Here is a 14,508-nt window from a genome sequence, read left to right on the forward strand (position 1 = left end):
AAGAGGGATTCTATTGAATGGTTCATGTATCTTCATTATAAATGGGATGTTTATAGTGAACATACAACTGCAATTAATTCACATTGCAGTATAAAAACTATCCATTGTGCGTACTTTACATTTTCGCTGCATTTGTGCTTTCCATAGATTATTTGAGTAAATTGTTTGATCATTCTACTCAACATATCTGGGTTTGCGAAAGCAACAAACTTTCAATGTTAAAACTATAATTAACATTTATTACATAAATGGAATCTAAACATGTTACATACCTCAAATTTGAAATAAGCAACCTTAATAATAAAATTTTAAACTATAAAATACAAATTAAATATAAAAAATAATTATGAAATTAAATCTAATAAGATTGTTGGATGTAGTTAGACTTTAGCCTTATTTATTTAATTACATCCTACATCTTGAACCTATATTTATTTGCATCATTTTATGGGTTGGATTTGGTTAGCTTGAAGTGGGCTGCTATTGAAGCCCTATAGGATTTTTTTTATTTCCTTAGAGCCTTAACACCGTAAAGTTGAATAAGTCGTGACTTTCGAAAGCGAATATCGCTTCTGTTTTTTGATTTAGTTCTGGCTTTTGTGGGATGTATGAACGTCTCTTTTAGAGGTTATATATCTCCTTATTATTGCGATTGACATACACAGAAAATATACAGATCTTGTTATTCTTCTTTTTTTACTGAGTATTAGTTACATTGTCTCCAAATCAAGTTAGTTGAGTGTGCATACTTTGTTTGATTGTTGCGTTAACCTTGGAAAACGATCGACCAACGGGACTAGCACAATTAAGTCGACCTAAATCATTTTCAAGGCAATGGATCATCCACGGCGCAACTTAAGATTCCTTTCTTTGTTGTTCTTGATGTATTCCTTTTTACCTTTTATCAAATAGTTTGTGAGCGTGTATGTTGTGCAGATATTCTTTGCTATTCTTATTTTTCTTTCAGTGTTTTATTCGATCATTTGGTAGGCACTTGTTGAAACTGGGTTCGGACAAGAAGTGCACTATGCCAACAATCTGTAAATTATTTAATGACCTCCACTCTGAGGACATTGCCGGATCTGTCCAAACTAGAGTCGCTTGATGGAACGAACTACAAGCGCTGGTCTCAAAAGCTTTTGATTTTCTTCGAACAACTCAAAGTCGACTATGTCCTTCGATGACTTCTCTCCTTCAGACCCGCGTCGGGTTCCGGCACATCCAATATGTCGGAAGAACCATATGTCACAACAACAAACGTCGAGGCGCAAAGAAAACTTGAGAAGGATAACAAGACTGTCTGTAACCACTTGTTGAATCACATAACAAATGCCCTATTTGATTTGTTCATCAACATGAAATCAGTGAAGTAGATTTTGGACCATCTTGAGAAGATGTTGGGAAAAAAATACGTGGTGGGAAAATAAATACACTTCGAATGGTGGATGACAAGCTTATCATGGATCAACTTCATGAATACGAAAATCTCACAACAGAAGTTTTGAACGAGGGCATGAAGATGTTCGAAATATTTCAAGCTAACGTTTTGCTCAAGAAATTTCCACCTTCTTAGACCGACTAAAGAAATCAATTGAAGCATAAGAAGAAAGATCTCACCTTACAAGAACACATCAGTCATGTGTGTACAAAAGATGTGAATCGTCTCAAATATAAGTCTTTTAATCTTGTCGATCCGTTTAATGCTAACTTGGTGGAATTTGGTGCTTCTTAAGAAAATAATAAGAGCCGATTTGCTTCGAAGAAGAGTCAACTTGTCAAGAAGCCTAACTTCATGATGAAAAATATGAGTCATTTGTTACGTATGTAGTGCACCAGGACATAAGGTGTATCAATGGTCACAACATCGAGGACCATCGCCGAACAACACCGCAACAAATAGGAACCGAGCCAATCTTGCTGAAGAAGTAGAGAACGATGAAAATGATGAAGAAATTATAGTTGTCCTCGGCAAGGAAAATTTGGTGAAAACAAGTCAAAATGGGTGCTTGAAACAGGAGCTTCTAGACACTTTTGCACCAAAAAAGATTTGTTCCACAACTTTGAAGAAGTTTGAGAAGGAGAATTCGTCTATATAGGTAACTCTAACATGGTTGGAGTTCTCGGTAAAGGAAATATCATGCTTAAATTGACATATGAAAAAACTTTATGTTTGAGAAAAACATTGTATGTTCCTTCCTATGCGTAGGAATCTGGTCTTGGGTGTATTGCTTAACAAAGCCTGTTTAAAAATTATCTTTGAGTCTGATAAAGTCGTGTTAACTAAAACAATGAATTTGTAGGAAAGAGCTACCTTAGAAATGGTCTTTTTGTTCTTAATATAGCTTTGGAAATCATGACTGAAAATAGTACTAGTTCTACTTAGCATCTGTTAAAGAACTTTAAAAACTTGGACTTTTAATGCATTGAACTTGAATAATTTATCAAAGTGTGAAAAATATGTAGAAGCTAAGTTTGCTAAAATTCCTGTCAAAGATGTTGAACACAGAAAGACTGAACTTTTCGAACATATCTTTACCTCTCTTCACCTCCTCTTCTCCTCTTTTCATTTTTTTCAGTTTTAGACTTAGGATTTTAATGCTTTCATAAATTAGATTTCTTTTCCTGCAAGATTCAAGATTCCAGCTGTTCATCCTGAATTCTTTCCGGGTTTTATCTATTTTATTTATGCTTTTATTTTATTTTATGATGTCTAGATAGTTCTTTATCTGATTCTATATAGGGTTTGTAAATAATTAATTGAATTCATATAATTAATTTGTTAACACCTTTTTGCCTTCCAGTTTATGATTCATAATTCCTGGTGCTTGATTTCTTGTGGGTTATCTGGCCATTGATTTGCATGTGTAGCTATTCGGTTTGAGACATAACAGAGATAACTATTTAGCGGATTCAGGAATATATGATATGATTTTAACCTTGAGACCTAGCGGAGATAGGTGGATCATAAGGAGCTATTCTTGTGAGCTTTTGGGAGTTAGTAGATTTTCTTGAGACCTAGCGGAGATAGAGATCAAATTTATTAATATACTGTCATATGGTGCTCTAGCGAGAGTGTTTGATTATATTTATGATCTCTCACTGGATTAAACTGGTAATTAGGATTAATAGGTTGATTATGTGAATTTGATTAATGAATTTATATCCCTAGGATCAGTCGTTTTATTTATCTGATTTTATTTGTTTTGTCTTGAGTTTAGTTTTTATTTTCCTTCAAATTTTTTGGTTGCCTGAATATTGCTATAGGAATTATTAGGATTACTTAGAGTAATTTAGTTTATCTGTCCATGTAGATACGATACTGAGTTACCGATTTTTTGCTACAATTTCACCGTATTAGTTGTGGTATTTTGTTGTTAAGAAATTAATAATCATTGGGGTAGATGAACTTATTTTTTGGGGAGCTTATAAACTCTTAGAGCTTATAAGCTGTTTAGGAGCTTATTTTGCCAAATACTTTGAAGGAGCTCCTAAACAGCTTATAAACTGTTTTAAAGAGCTTATAAGCTCAGCCAAACACACTTTCAATGTATTTTATGTCTGATAATTATCTGAAAGCGTAAATTTTTTATCTGGGTTCGAATCTTAGAGGGAGAAAATTTTTATTTATTTTTTAAATATCGTTATTCTATTCTATATACTGCATTAATCATCACTGTATACTGACTTATTCATTAGTCTCATACTCTCACGTTTCACAAAAAATACTCAATCGTGGATATATATAAGTTAGCTCGATTAACGTGCACTTTTTGCATCTTTTTCAGAAAGGAATCTACGGAGTAAGACTATATTCTACAACAGAAACTACTTAATTATCTTACTAAGTTTTAGTTAGTCTAAAAGAAAAGAACAAAGTTTCAATTTCATATAGTAGCTTTTAAAAATAAACCTATCAGACCAAGACGTGATTTTCAGGACCAAAAGTTATGTATATAATGCGAACTCTTACGCGAGTGCTTACTCATATCGTACTACTGTAAAAGGGTAAATATCATGAAAACCCCTGAAGTATACGCACTTTATCAAAAATACCCTGAAACTTTTAAAATGTTCTTTAAACCCTCAAACTATCAGGTTTTTATCAAATATATCCCGCATCTATTTTTCGATCACCAAAAGCGTGATGTGGCTCGCCGGATGCCACAATATAATTTATATTTTATTTTTTTAAAATACAATGGCAAAAATGACGTCGTTTCCTACCATATCATGTAAAAAAAAATCCACTATGAAATTTAAAATTCACTCATATCGTGTTTGAAATTCACGCTAGTAACATAGAATTATGGATAAAGACGATAGAATATGGTACGAAACGAAGTCGTTTTTTTATGTCATTTTAAAAAAAATAGAATACAAATTACATTGTGGCATCCGGCGAGCCAAATCATGTTTCTGGTAACTGAAAAATAGATACGGGATATGTTTGATAAAAACCTAATAGTTTGAGGGTTTAGAGAACATTTCGAAAGTTTCAGGATATTTTTGATAAAGTGGATATAGTTCAGGGGTTTTCATGATATTTACCCACTGTAAAATATATATCTATTAAATCATATTATTGGGATATAAAAATTATTTTTTTAAATGAAGGTTATTCTGAAATGGGAGGTTTAAGATAATAAACCTTTTTATTTAATTTTAAAGTACATGCAAAAGATATAAAGATTATAATCATAACATATATGTGTATCTGGGAGAATTTTAAAGTGGATGCAAAATACATGAGTCTCTACAAAAAGATAATCATGTGAAAAAGTTATCGATCGAATACAGACAGATAAATTAAATGATGTTGCGACCAGGGGCGGAGCCAGACTTTCGATTCAGGGGGGTCCAAAAATTTTTTAACGTAACTTTGAAAGTGTGGCGAAGTAAAGCACTCATCTTTTTTAATTTTTGAAATTTCATCCCCCAATTTTTTCGATTGTCGAATTGTTAACTTGAAGTTTGTGTGAATTATTTCTCCATGTAATATTCATGTTACGATGTATTTTGCAATAAAATTACTACATTTTGAAAATTATGGTGCAAATACAAGATACAGTCTCTTTCTAATTTGGAAAAAAAAAATTAATTGAAATTGTACGAAACGACGTCGTTTAGGCCTCACAAAAACGACGTCGTTTTTACTAATCCACGTAAGCTGCAATTCAACACTCTGACGATCGAAAAAAAAATAGGGAACGTAATTGAAAAAATTGTGATTTAATTCGCCACAGTCAAAAGTCATGTTAAAATTACAAATTTGAAATAGTTTGTGATTTTATTTGCAAAAATCTCATAAAACTTTGTAAGACAAAGTAACTTTTAATATCAAATTAAAAAAATAAATCTCTAGAATCCAATCCAATCATGATATGTATAAATTAATTATGTACTCACTTCTTCAAAACGTCTTAACTCTAAATATTGCATACCAATTACAGCTTAAAATATCTCAACATAATAATAATGTAGATAAAATATATATTTTTTATTTTTAATATAAAATTACGAAAATACCCCTGTTATTTTTTAAAATCCCAGGGGGGCCCAATGACCCCCCTGCCCCACCCCTAGCTCCGCCCCTGGTTGCGACTCAAAAGATTAAGTGGGTGTTTGGCGAGCTTATATATATTTTTTAAAGTGTTGAAAAAAAAAAATTTAACACCTTGTAAAAACTTATAAGCTCTCTAGAAAATAAGTTTCGTTATTTTCAATTTTTCTTTATTTTTTCTAAACCACTACTTCTATCTTACTTTTTCATAACCTTATACATGTAATAATTATTTTATAAATATTATATGTAATAATTATTTTATAAATATTATTTAATTACAATTTTTTATTAATTTTTTTCATATACCTTTTCAAATTCATCTTTCTTCGAATTTCTCTTTGTAACAAAAATTCTCTCTCTAATTTCTGAGTTCTTTAAAAATTGCAATTTAATTACTCATGAAATATCTTATAAGTTTCAAAAACTTACAAGTTTCTTAAAGGGTTCATGGCCAAAAAATACACAAATTTTGAAAAAAGTTGTAATTTTCACCTGAACTTTCAATTAAGCCAAAAAATACATGAATTTATATTTTTGTTGCAATTTTCACCTAAGTTTGACTTTCAATGAAATTAGAGCTTAATTGACAGTCAAAATTAAGTCAAATATATTAATTTTTGCATTCTCATACCTCCGAGCTTCTAAATACTCCTCATCATCATAAGTTAGACCAATATCAAGTGAATTTTCGACTGCCAACTAAGCTCTAATTTCGTCGAAAGTTAACATCATGGGAAAATTCCAACAAAAATATAAATTCATATATTTTTTGACTTAAATAAAAATTCATGTGAAAATTGTATCTTCTTTCAAAGTTCATGTATTGTTTGGCCATAAAATCATACAACCCCTCTAAAATCATACAACCTTACGCAAGTATTTTATATCAACTTCAAATCTATTATAACAAGACACATATATATTTATATATATATATATATATATATATATATATATTTTCAAATGGAGGCGTATAACTATTACAATTGAAATTATTTCTATTTATAATTAATCCCAAGTTGGAATTATAAAATTTTATTCCTAAACACAGTATATATATATTTACAGAGGTTGTACCGTGCTCAAAAAATTAAAAGACTTCTTATTGTCATACAAAAAAAAAGGAAGAAGATGCAAATTATGGAGAAAATTTTCGTTTTTTTGTTTGAAATAATTTTTTTGTTGAGAGGGGAATCTTTTTAGCTCGAACTTTAAATCGATGAGGACTTTTAAGCACAAATTTATTAATATTATAAATATAATTTGAATTTATTTTCCTTATTAAGTTAATAGCCAGCTCGAGTTAAAATTCCAGCTACATGAGGATAACATGTCTCAATGGAAGCCGACTTAGTAATTATTTTCCTAATTTTTTTTTATCTCCATATCAGCTCTCAAACACCATGCATCCTCACATTAAGAAACTCAGATTTTACATTATCAAAAGAAACACATTCAACCTTCGATTCTTTCTTGCAAGTTTTTCCCATAAATAATTATTAATGAGATTGTGGATTTTTTCGATTAAACAATGATGTCTGGGAGTTAATATGGAGATATAAAATATGATATATGTAGCTTTCAGTGAGACACGTCATCCTTAAATAACTGAAATTTTGAATCGGATTATAAATTAAGCAAAGGATATAAGCTTAAGTTATATTTGTAATATTTATAAATTCGAACTAAAAAGTCACCATAAACATAAATCGGTCTATTTAATAACCCAGAAACAAATAGATGTGGTCTTGATATTAAACTTGGACCCGCGCGCACAATACCTATTTGTATTAGTAAAATCAATAATCTAACATGAAATTCTATTCGAGTCGAACCACAAAAGTTTGGTTTTCATGATCCTTATGAAAACCAAAAATGGGCTAACACTTCACAAACCACAATTCTTTTTGGTCCCAACTTACTGGTCCAAGGCACATCTACTTCATCACTACATACTTCATAGTTACCTAACGATGAAGGCACACGAAAACTACCTTCTCACCACTAAGTATATATATGCGGATTTCACTACTTTTGTTGATTACTACATGCATGACAATAGCATGTCGGTTTAAAATATTGTGGTAGCTGATACCTTGAAAAATAAGGACATGTTTTTTTTTTTTTTGAAGAAATAAGAACATGTTTTTTATTGGGCGGCATACATAACATGCCAATTTCTAACTTGCCACCTCATGATTCTGATGTTTAAATTAAAATTAGATAATATACTAAGGTGGAAAAAAGCTAGACTGAAAAAAGATGGGAGCATTGAGAATGAAGAAAGCCATATAGGAGCGTTGAGAATGAAGACTAGTAACTTTTTGAATATTCATTATAGATGTTGGAGATGTTGTAAAATAATGAAGGAAAATTGCATGTAAATTCACAAACTTTGCTCAAAATCCATATTTGACGTGAAATTAGGATTTTAATTACAATTAAATACACCAACTTTATAAGTTGTTCAATTTTGACGCCGATTTTATTTTCTCCAAATTTTAAAATGACGTAGCTCCTACGTGGGTTGTCGGCACACATCTTTTAGTTCGCCGGACAAATAACAAAACGAAATGAAATGAAATCCTAACTTCTCGTCATTTTTTTCAATCATCGGAAATGAATTCAGCGTCATAATTGAACAACTTACAAAGTTGGTGTATTTAATTGTAAAATCCTCCTAACTTCATGTCAAATATGAATTTTGAGCAAAGTTTGTGTATTTACATGCAATTTTCCCAATAATGAATCTGTGGATATTGGATGGTTAATTATTATCCTAGTTCAAATTAGTACTTTCAATATTTGTAAACTTGTTATTTTATATTTATTGATATTTATAAATTTAAAAATAATAAAAAATAAATAAAATAGGAAAAATAAATGTCATATATTCTATTTTACATGATGATGAAAGTTTTAAATATAACAAATATTGTGATATATTCTATAATACATGATGGTTATTAAGTGTCAAGTATAACAAAACGTAATGTACTCATTTATATGACATTTCAAAAGTGTCAAGTATATATATATTGTCACGACCGGACTTAATTAAGGATAATTAAGCCGGAAAACCATGACCAAGGGTTGGAAATAAGAAGCGGAATAGAAAGGGGTTGAACAAATAAATAATAAACAACGAAGAAACATACTTAAATATTAACTTCGAAGGGAACATTTACAACGGAGTTAGAGTCGTAATGACTTAGTCAAACTAGTAAGTTCGAGTAGCTTCGACTTAGCAAAAAATAATATGAAATTCTTTTGAGTACGCAGCGGAAGAAGGTTCTGATTACATGTATGACGACATGTACTCAAGAGTTCTTTAATACATATGACTTCGGACAAAAGGGATTTCCTGCTCGTCACTTCATCACCACCAGCTACTGCTCAACCTGCACATTTAGAAATACATGCAGGGCTGAGTACGAAAGTACTCAGTGGGTACATATGCCTATAGAAACTTGCAGTGAAAACATAAATTGTCATGCCATCTTAACAGTACAGCAAGGGAGTTTTCATGAAATATGCCCAAGCTTACTAAATTCTTTTGTGATTCTTAAAGATCGACTGATCAGTCTAAGTTCTTCTTGTATTTTATCATATCTGAAGCTTGTGTGCCGGAGAGGTGGCCACCTCTCACGGACACCTGACCGGCCAACCCGTTAGATGACTCACGGCCCTGGGTGTACACTAGCCCTGGCAGGATAGCTATCAACTGCTCAGGACCCGAATTCGATTACTATAACTGGCATTGCCTCATCAGATAGATATCATACTAAATGAAACATTTTATGGCAAGACAATAACTGAGATATCTGAGATAGCTTTTCGTTCATAGATTCTGTAATGAAAATAACTTGCTTGAAAGTAACATTAAACTGATTTGATATATCTGAAAATAAACCCACCTGATTTGAGATCTTGGTGATTCGGTGATTCCTTGATTGACGGTTATTCCCGACCTTGACCTTGATTTCGAGAAAATACATAAGATACTTACTCGGGAAAAATTCTCAGAATGAGAATGCATAATTAACCATGCATGAGACTGGTATGCATGAACTAATCCTCTGAGCGATAGTCGAAAATTTCTACTGTTAATCATTGCTAAAAGATTTAGCTAACTCTCGTTTACCGCGGTCGAATAAATCTGTAATTCTTCCTTCCCCATCGGAACATTCTAAATTCGTAAAATAAAATAATCTCGCTCTTGTATTCGATAAATAGAAGGAACTGACTCGGTTCATCCCATAAGTAACCCCGTAAGAATTTATCGGGCTTGACAGTAGAATATAATTACTAATGTAACTTTAATTAATTAATGGCTCAAAAAGGGTAGTCGATTAATTAAATAAAACAAGTGGCTTAAATGAAATAAACGATAACAATCCACTTTAAATTATTTGGGCTTGAAGGAGATAGTAATAAGCTCATTAATTAAGAGGCTCAATAAAATAGCCTACTAATTAATCAAAAATGGCTTGAAGGATAATTTATAGTCCAATAAACAATAAATTGGCTCAAGTGAAACAATAAATCGGCCCAACAAAACATATGGGATTTGGAATGAAAGTCTATCAATATATAAATATATATCTCAGCCCAATTCTTTTTAAAACAATTAAAGCCCAAACTTAATTATAATGGGAGTGGCCCAAAACAATCAAAAGGTGAGGCCCAAAATGAATAAATACTGGCCCAGTTTGAAATAGAAGTGAAAGCCCAAACAACAAATAAACATCAAGCCCAACTCTCTCTCTATTCAACTGTCGGTCTCTCTCTCTCTCCCCAAAATCAATTCTCGCTTTTCTCTCTCTGATCTCTCTCAAAGCCGGCCGCTCGGCTCTTCTTCAAATCGATCGGCTCCTCCTTCTCCAGCCATTCAGCTGCCGGCGCACACAACTCCAGCGCCCTTCTCCCCTGTTCTTCTGCTGAAGTCGTCCAAGGCGAAACGGCGAGCCCTAAATCTCGATTGCCAGGTCGCCGCTGCTGGAATCCGGCGAGCGGTCGCTGCATGTGAGCGGCGCCGCCCAACTCCCGTCCTCACATCCCTCTCCGACGTTGAGCCCTAGATCCCAGAAAAGGGGAAATCGCCTCAGTCGATCGATTGTTGCTCCGGGCCCTGGTGCCGGTCGGCCTCGGCGATTCTCCAGGTCCGACGTCGTCATTACTCTGATGCAGGCGAGACGATGAGAGGTCGCCGCCTTCTCCCTCCGTTCCGGCAGTTGGGGCTCGGCAGTTGCTTGGGCAGTCGGCCCCTCTTTCCCAAAGTTAAGTAACTCAACTCAATTCGATTCAAGGTCCTAGTTTTTGTGGTCGTGAGTTCTCGTAATTGCTATTCTAGAGTGCAGTGAAAGTGAAGCATGTAAATCCTTCTGTTGTAAAGTATCTCCCTATTGTACAACATATCTTGGCTATTTCGTGTAGATGAACTGTGATTATGCTTAGCATGGATGCGAACTGAATTGAGTATTCAAGATAGTAGAATACCTTGAATGTGTTTGAACTGATTGCTTGCTGTTGGAGTTGAAATGAATGGGTAATAACTGAAATGAATTGAAGGTTTCTTGTTGATAAGAATGCAGGAGACTTGAACTGAAAATAGCAAAGTTAAGGACAAAGCTTACCTTGAGAGCTTTGGTAGAAACACACGGTTGTTCTTCAAGTTTTTGGTGAAATAAACTGAGAGTGAGAATTAGCATTTGCTGGCTGGGTTGGTATTAATAAAGAAAATGATGCTGCATACTTGAGTATGCTAGGAAGATGTGCAGGAATAGGGTGGCTGGAGGTAGAGGCTTGAGGGAACCGGGCAGCCATGGAAGGCGGTTGGAAGACTCTTGCTGAAGGTGGATGAGATGGAAGTGCAGAGGGATGGTCGGCTGATGCTCCTGCACGGCTGCACTCCACTTTTACATTTCTCTCTCTTTGACTTTTGTGTTCCAAACTTGAGAAGTGGGCCATATAAGTCCCAACTTGTAATATACTATGAATTTCCAAGCTGAGAACTAATTTGTAATCTGTAAACTGTAAATAAAATACTGGCTCGAGTTCCTAAATATCGCGTTTCTGTATTCGTTTAATAACTGCTTTCTTGTTTGCTAATATCGATAATCTGTAAAATAACTTAAATTAAATCCGTGGATTTAATCTGCAAAGTTGGAAATAATTCCAAGACTTCTGGTAGCACTAATAAAATATAATAACATTTGTTTTTCAATTAGTAAATAACATGACTTCGCTAAGTCAGTTATAACTTGGAAATAATAATTACTGAATGGCTCGATAATTCTCATCGCGATGTACTCACGCGATACAAAAGCATAAAGCTAAAATAATAACTCCGTCTGATAATTAAATCAGGATCAAGCTGAATTCTAATAAACTGTGAACTGGATTCCATTTACTGAAAGATGCGATTTTAGTATCGCGATACTGGATTTAAATAACATAAAAAGAGCGGGTCACTACACACACACACACACACACACACATATATATATATATATATATATATATATATATATATATATATATAAACGTCATGAAAATCTACATACATGACCATTACAAAGTGTCAAATATAATACCAAGAACCGTCATGTTTTATATTATTGAACGGTCAGAGAGCGTCAAGAAAAATATTACGAGTGTCATGCATTATATAATGACCTTTAAGTAAGTATACTAGGGATTATACATGTAAGTATACTACGGTTGTCAAGCAAAGTATGTACACGTGACCTTTAACAACTGTCATCTATACTAGGGTCTATATGTGACACCACTATACTTTACGGTTCACAGAGGGCATCGATGACGACTAAAAACCGTCATCTATGAGCGATTTCTTGTAGTGTATCAATAATTCAAATACACAAATTCAATCAATTATGTACAAACCCTAGAATCAGATAGTAAAACTAGCCAGGCATAAATAAATAAATCAAAGACATAATAGAAAAGAAAGCAATTAAAATAAATAAAATAGATTAAACTCGGAAAGAATTGTGAAGGAACAGCTGGAATCTTCAATTAAAACTGAAAAATATGAAAAGATGGAGAAGAGAGGTGAAGTGAAGGATTATTAGCCCCAACGAGATCGTTTCTTGGATATCTTAATTTGCCATACAACGATTAATCCTAACATGTTCTTATGAATTTAAGTGCTGCACATAGGAGTTAGAATTACTTACTTGAAAACTGTATGCAAAGGCTGTCGATGATCGAGTTAAACGACTCCAGCTCTGATCTTCTGAACTGTATCCCGCTCAGCTTTCACCGTTGGATGAACAACGAGCTATGAAAGTCCCAAGAGAGAATTCTGCCTTGCACGCTAGCGCCGCTCTGCTGCTCTCAAAACCCTAATTTTTTGTGTGTATTTTCCTGAGAGCAGACAGCTGTATTTAAATACATAAAATACAGCGCTTGGGGCTCCAGTTCTGTGCTTCTCGAATTCTCCAGCTAGGGCAAGGAGACTTTGGGCCAGTCCAGGGACCAGATACAAGGAATAAAGATGGGCCTCCAATGAATTAATTTCTATGATCAGCCCAGACCATAATTAATTCATAAGTATTAATTCATTCCACTAGAGAATCAATACTGACTTACCCCTTTATTGCCAGTGATGAGTCGGGGCTTGTATTTAGACTTATTAAATCTCCGTATTTAAAATATCCGACATCCATTAATTAATTAGAGCTCTGACAGCTTAAATTAATTAATATCTTTGTAATCCTTAAGCAATACTACTCAAACTTTATTATTGCGTCTGAACTTAATCAACCTGCAGAGTTTAACGCAATAAACCTTATTGAGCTCCTTAAGGGGATGTAATTATCCTATACCGGATACGGGTACTAATACAGATAATCAAATATCATATATTGACCGCTATCATCCAAGATACAGAGTACTCAAGTTACTATTTAACTATCACCCATAGTAAGTCAAAGTGATATGCGAATCAACATATATATTTGAAATCTTATTAGTATTAAGATTCTATTAAGTCACCGAGATCTTGATTCTTCACTTAAGTCAGATAGAAGAATACATCTCACTCTGGTCCTATCAATACGTTATGACGTACCAGTATAGACAAGTAGTCAAGACAAACTGCTTCCATCTATACTGTAGCCTAAACCAATGACTCGTCCTAAAGTCATCTCGGCTGTGATCATTTAATATCTCTTAAGGTTATTCCAATTATATGGTCTTCTGTGATCTACAACACAAAATATAATCTACTTATATAGAGATAAGGAACATACATATGCAATCATGAACACAATCAGATAGGAGATTAAATAGTGAACATAGGAATCATTGTATACAAGCATAAAAGGTTCTTGCTTTCAGTATACAAATCCAACATGAAGTGGGGTGTCTAATGGGTCAAGAAAATGACATATATATAGGCGCATAGAATAAATACAGAACTCCAAAAATACTCATAAAAAATTCAAAAATCGGCAAAATCCCATTAATCTCGTAGGCCACTATTCACTATTGTGCGCGCTTTTCTTGTTTCGGTCATAAAGCCCTTGTCCAAATTTCGATTTACGATTTGTTTTGCGCTCATAAACTCATATCGCGATGATCTACAACTTTTGTTCAGACCACACTTCCAAATTTAGCTTCAAAAAGCAATTTAAGCATAAAACAATCATCAAACACTCAATTCCCAATAAAATTGACGTCATAAACACATTAAAAATCATGGAAAAGTGAGTGTTATCAACTCTCCCAAACTTAAGGCATTGTTTGTGCTCGAATAATCAGAAGAATACAATTAATAACACGAATGGGTAGATTTCTAGATCATCGATGCCTCGAAAAAATAGAATGAAAGAATTCTTAAAATCCTCAACAATTCAAGCACAAAAGTCACCAACAAGCATAAATTTTATCAAACTAACCAGTGAAGGCGGTTCTTA

This window comes from Salvia miltiorrhiza, chromosome 2, assembly GCF_028751815.1.
Source record: "Salvia miltiorrhiza cultivar Shanhuang (shh) chromosome 2, IMPLAD_Smil_shh, whole genome shotgun sequence".
Classification (NCBI taxonomy): Eukaryota; Viridiplantae; Streptophyta; class Magnoliopsida; order Lamiales; family Lamiaceae; genus Salvia; species Salvia miltiorrhiza.